Raw genomic sequence first — 6000 nt, forward strand, 5'->3', positions numbered from 1 at the left:
GCGTCCCAGGATGATATCTACGGTGGACCCCTCCAGCACCAGAAATGAAATCTCCTCCCGATGAAGACATCCAATGCGGAGTGAGACTATGGGGGATTGATGACAGATTTGACCACGGCCCAGCGGTTTACCCAAGATGGTATGGATCTCTAACTTCTTCGTAATCCTTCTCCTCGGGAGGTTGAGCCTCCTGAGGAGTTCGTGGGAGATGAAGTTCCCTGAGGAGCCGGTGTCAATGAGGGCATACGCTGAAACGGAGTGAAGACGGGTCACTAGCATGACTGAGGTACGGCATAAGGGAGATATCATGGGAGGAATCTGGATTGTACTCACCGCTGGGCGTGGTGGTCGTACTGGGCACTGCAGGCGGAGATGTCCTTCGGAACCACAGTAGAGGCAGAGACCATTGTGAATGCGTCGTTGACGTTCTACTGCAGTGAGATGGTAGGAGTCTACTTGCATGGGTTCTGGTGCTGGAAGGTCTGTAGATGGTGTGGGAGGCAGAGGTTGCACAGCGGATTGATCCAGATCACATGCGGTGAGACGTTGAGAGATGCGAATGGTATGCTGAATAAGGTTCTCTAAGCCGACGACATCATCATAAACGGCCACTTGATGGCGGATGGCAGGATTCAATCCATGACGAAAGCAGGTGATAAGCGCAGTTTCATTCCATCCACAGTTGGCGGCTAGAGTGCGGAAACGTAAAGCGTACTCACTCGTGGTCATCTTTCCTTGACGAAGGCGGTACAACTGGTCATGAATGGAGAGAGCGGCAGTGTTGAGGCCAAAGACTTCCTTGAAATGGGTGGTGAAAGCTTCCCATGAACAAGTGAGGGGGCCATTCGCTTCCCAGATAGACTGGGCCCATTGGAGGGCGGAACCTGAGAGGAGGGAGATCAAATAGGCGATTTTAGTACGATCCGTAGGGAAAGCATGTACCTGCATCTCAAAATAGAGCGAACACTGTAGAAGAAATCCGCTGCAAACCTCTGCCTCGCCGGTGTATGTTGCAGGTCGAGCCATGGGACTGTGAGAGGCAGGTATTGAAGGAGAGTGAAAACATGGTGGACCGCCCGCTTGCGCCAACTCGGGGAGAGAGACTCGTGGAGGGCTCTCTTCCAATTTAGCGTCATGTTGCATTTTGTTGGTCTGGTCTTCTGTCACGGACAGAAGAGAGAGACAACAGGTGATTCAGGTAAGTAGAGGTTTAATAGGATATAGGCAGGAATTACGTGATCGGGAACGGAGAACAGATGGTGGCAGGCAAGCTGGGTGATCAGACGGTGGATATTCAGATGATACTAGCGAGGTTTAGGCAGTAGAGTCGTTGTTTCTCTGACGAGACCAGACAGAGAGTGACAGGAGCTGAGGGCTTATGAAGAGGTAGTGGTGATCAGGTGCAGGTGCGGTGACTTCAATAATCAGGGGATAATGAGCGGATGGGAGGAGACAGGTGATCGGACTCTGATGGTGTGGCAGGTGTTACTGGTGGTTCCGTGACATCTTCTCATGATGTAGCAAGTACATCGAGTGTTATGGGAATTGTTCCCGGTTCCAGTTTACCTAATTAATGCAGCCTAAAAATCCTTTAACGGATTTGTATATTAAAGATATATTAGTATGTTATGTGTAAGCCATGTTTAAGAGATGGGTCTTTAATCTAGATTTAAACTGCATGAGTGTGTCTGCCCAAACGATGTTAGGTAGGTTATTCCAGAGTTTAGGCAACAAATAGGAAAAGGATCTGCCGCCCGCAGTTGATTTTGATATTCTAGGTAGTTTCGAGAACGTAGCGGACATAGAGGATTATAATGTAAAAGGAGCTCATTCAAATACTGAGGTGCTAAACCACTCAGGGCTAGTAATAAGCAATATTTTAAAATCTATACGATGTTTGAAAGGGAGCCAGTGCAGTGTTGACAGGACCGGGCTAATATGGTCATACTTCCTGGTTCTTGTAAGAACTCTTGCTGCTGCATTTTGGACTAGCTGTAGTTTGTTTACTAAGCGTGCAGAACAACCACCCAATAAAGCATTAACATAATCTAACCTTGAGGTCATAAATGCATGGATTAAAATTTCTGCAATTGACATTGACAATTGTTTTACACTGTTAGTGATGATATTTGACAAATATTTAGATTTTGCCTCCTTTACAGCCCTTTGGTAATCAAAAAGACAGCCCCTTAATATTTCCAAAGACACATGTAATTTGTTTTTCTTCCATCTCCTTTCTGCCTGTCTACAATGCTGCCTAAGGGTTCGGGTGGCATCATTAATCCAGGGATCTGCTCTTAATTTAGGAGACCTGTGTTTGTAAGGAGCAATAACGTCTAAAATTTTAGAACAGGTGGAATTAAAAGATGAAAGCAGGCCATCAGAGCATATAGAAGAGACAGATTCACTAACGGTATGAAGTTCAGAGTCCATAAAAGCAGCAGAAAATTCCTCACCTTTTGAGGAAGTGAGAATACGACAATAACATGGCGAAGCAATAGACCTGCTAGCTATTGAGGACGGGACTAGGAATTCAACAATAATGGGGAAATGATCTGAGACAGCAGTCTCAGATATTTCAGTTAGGGAGATAGAGAGCCCATGAGAAATAATAAGGTCCAAAGTGTGTCCAATAAGATGTGTAGGTCGATCCACCAATTGATGTAAATGGAAAGATGACAAAATACGTTTAAAATCTGTGGCCAACTGATCAGATGGACAACAAACATGGATATTAAAATCACCACAAATAAAAAGTTGGTCATACTTTGGGACAACATCAGCTAAAAATTCGGAAAACTCTTGAATAAAATTCTTGTTGTATTTAGGTGGAAAATAAACAACAGCACACAAAACAGGGTGTGTACACTCAATTAAAAATAGCTGTATCTCAAAAGAAAAATAATCATTTATATATAAAAGTCGACATTTAAAATTGTCTTTAAAAACAGTAGCCACACCTCCTCCCTGCCCCGACACTCGTGGGGAGCTGAAAAAACAGCACCGAGGTGGGAGGAGCTCTGTAAAGGCACTGTTGTCACCTGGTTTAACCCAGGTTTCCGTCAACAAAAGAAAATCCAAAGAGTGAGAAATAAAAAAATCTTTCAAAATGAAAGTTTTGTTAGTCAGTGATCTAGTGTTGATCAAAGCAACACGTAACGTGTTGAGGCCAGACTGCTGGGAGTTAACGTTACGTGCAAGCGGGCGAAGATTCTCCTTTACGGAATGCCGTCTGCAGATCCTTACGGGCCGTCGGCAAGCATGTGTATACTCAGCATCAGGAATGATGGGTCGAAGCCACCGGTAGCAGTATTCTGAGGAGCACTTCACAGCGCAACCGTCGTACTCTCGAGAGAGCGCCGTGAGACTGCGAGGATCAGATGCCGAAGTCAGAGTCAGGTATGCTCTTCTTAATCTGACAAGTTTACCGCCTCTTTGCCCACGCCGTCTGCTGCGCTTTCTGTAGTGGTTGATGGTAGGTAACAAGCAGGGCACATGCCACAGGTGCAACGGTATGAATGACAGTAATGGTGGCGGCATTTTAGGCTGTCCACTAGAGCCACGAGTTGTAGATTTAACCACATAATCCCTAATATTCAGAAGAGTCTGGCGATCGTATACTAACAGTGGTGACACATTGTGTGCAAAATGTGACAAAATAAGCAAACACAATAACACATAGAGCAAAGGAAGACGGCCAGCCAAACACATCTTGGTAGGCGCCATCTTGGTAATTTTGGTTACTATAATAGCACACCTAGGTTCCTAACTGATCACAAAGAATTGACAGAGCAGCCATCAAGTCTTAGACAGTGTTCTAGGTTATTACATGCAGCGTTTTTAGGTCCTATAATTAACACCTGTTTTTTTTTCAGAATTTAGCAGTAAGAAATTACTTGTCATCCAGTTTTTTATATCAACTATGCATTCCATTAGTTTTTCAAATTGGTGTGTTTCATCGGGACGCAAAGAAAAATAGAGCTGAGTATCATCAGCATAACAGTGAAAGCTGACACCATGTTTCCTGATGATATCTCCCAAGGGTAAAATATAAAGTGTGAAGAGTAGTGGCCCTAGTACTGAGCCTTGAGGTACTCCATACTGCATTTTTGATCAATATGATACATCTTCATTCACTGCTACGAACTGATGGTTACAGGATGGCTGATTACTGCTGTGATGTTGGGAAATGTCAACACTTTTTGAGGCATTTTTTTGTTAATATAGCCACTGTATTGAATAAATACCTGAGGTTATGTTTGTTTTCTTCTAAAAGAGAAGAAAAGTAATCAGATCTAGCAGTTTTTAATGCTTTTCTGTAGGATAGGTTACTTTCCCGCCAAGCAATACGAAATAACTCTAGTTTTGTTTTCCTCCAGCTGCGCTCCATTTTTAGGGCTGCTCTCTTTAGGGTGCGAGTATGCTCATTATACCATGGTGTAATACTGGTTTCCTTAACCTTCCTTAAGTGTAAAGGAGCAACTGTATTTAAAATGCTAGAAAAGAGAGAGTCCATACTTTCTGTTACATCATCAAATTGTTCTGAGGTTTTTGATATGCTAAGGAATTCGGATACATCAGGAAGATAACTTAAAAAGCAGTCTTTTGTGGTAGAAGTGATGGTTCTTCCATATTTGTAACAAGAAGTAGAATTTACAATTTTGGCTATATGAAGTTTGCAAAAAACTAAATGATGATCTGAGATATCATCACTTGGCTGCATAATTTCAACACTATCAACATCAATTCCATGTGACAGTAGTATTAAATCTAGAGTATGATTTTGACAATGAGTAGGTCCTGAATTGTGTTGTCTAACCCCAATAGTGTTCATAATGTCTATAAATATTGACCCCAATGCATCTTTTCCATTATCAACATGGATATTAAAATCACCAACTTTATCTGCAGCCAGGACTATGTAAAATCAGCAAAAAGTCTGTATGGTGCCCTGGTGGCTTGTATACAGTAGCCAGTATAAACATCACAGGGGATTTATCATTAACATTTGTTTCTCTGGAAATTTTTATATGAAGCTCCATTACTTCAAACGAGTTATACTTGAAGCCTGCCCTCTGAGAAATCCTGAAAACGTTATAAATTGAAACAACACCTCCCTCTTTGCCTTTAAGTCTTACTGCTTCCTAGGCCTAGTATATCCTGAGGCTGCTTCAACACTGTTCGCTTTCAGCAAGTGGTTGGAGGCTTTCTTTCTTGCTATGCAGGGTCAGATAGTACTATATCTTTAGCCTATGAGGCACATGGTGTGACTTCGCCTCTTAAGGTGCGTGCTCATTTTACAAGTGCAATGGCTTCTTGAGCAGACTCTTTCCTTGGTCTTCAACCTATCTTAGGTATGTCAGGTGTTATGGTATATCGTTCCCAAAGCAATGATGTCATCGCAGCTTTGAAGTGAAACTATGAAAGGGAACATCTCAGTTACGTATGTTACCTTGGTTCCCTGAACAGGGAACGAGATGCTGCGATCCTGGCCGTTCCGTACCTTCGATAGCGCTTCCTTCGTCATAGGGTAAAGTCTGATGAAATTGCCCTCAGCACGCATATATGAGCATATGTACGTATGGGCGGTGCTAAGCGCTATTGGCCAATAAAATGGCGTGATGGTATAAGGGCTTCAGATATTCATCACACCGGTGGTGTTCCCAAAGCGATGATGTCATCGCAGGATTTTGTTCCCTATTCAGGGAACCAAGGTTACATACAAACCGAGATGTTATTCAGCTGCAGCAACAGGCATTTCCTGGGTTTCTTCTTGGGGGCATATTTGGATTTTCAGCGCGAGAGCTCCCTCTGGCCTTTGGATGGAGATTTTACAGCCATATCTCCTACTAAAATCGCGTATCAGTGGGTGAGGCTAAAGAGGCAGTGATGTAGAAGCTGGCTTTGGTCTTTTCCTGCCGAGGCGGTGCTTAGCCACACTATTACTTCATAAAGTGTCACATTCCACAACTAGTCCTTTTCTGAGCTTGGTTTCAATAA

This window comes from Carassius gibelio, chromosome A24 (assembly GCF_023724105.1).
Source record: "Carassius gibelio isolate Cgi1373 ecotype wild population from Czech Republic chromosome A24, carGib1.2-hapl.c, whole genome shotgun sequence".
Lineage (NCBI taxonomy): Eukaryota > Metazoa > Chordata > Actinopteri > Cypriniformes > Cyprinidae > Carassius > Carassius gibelio.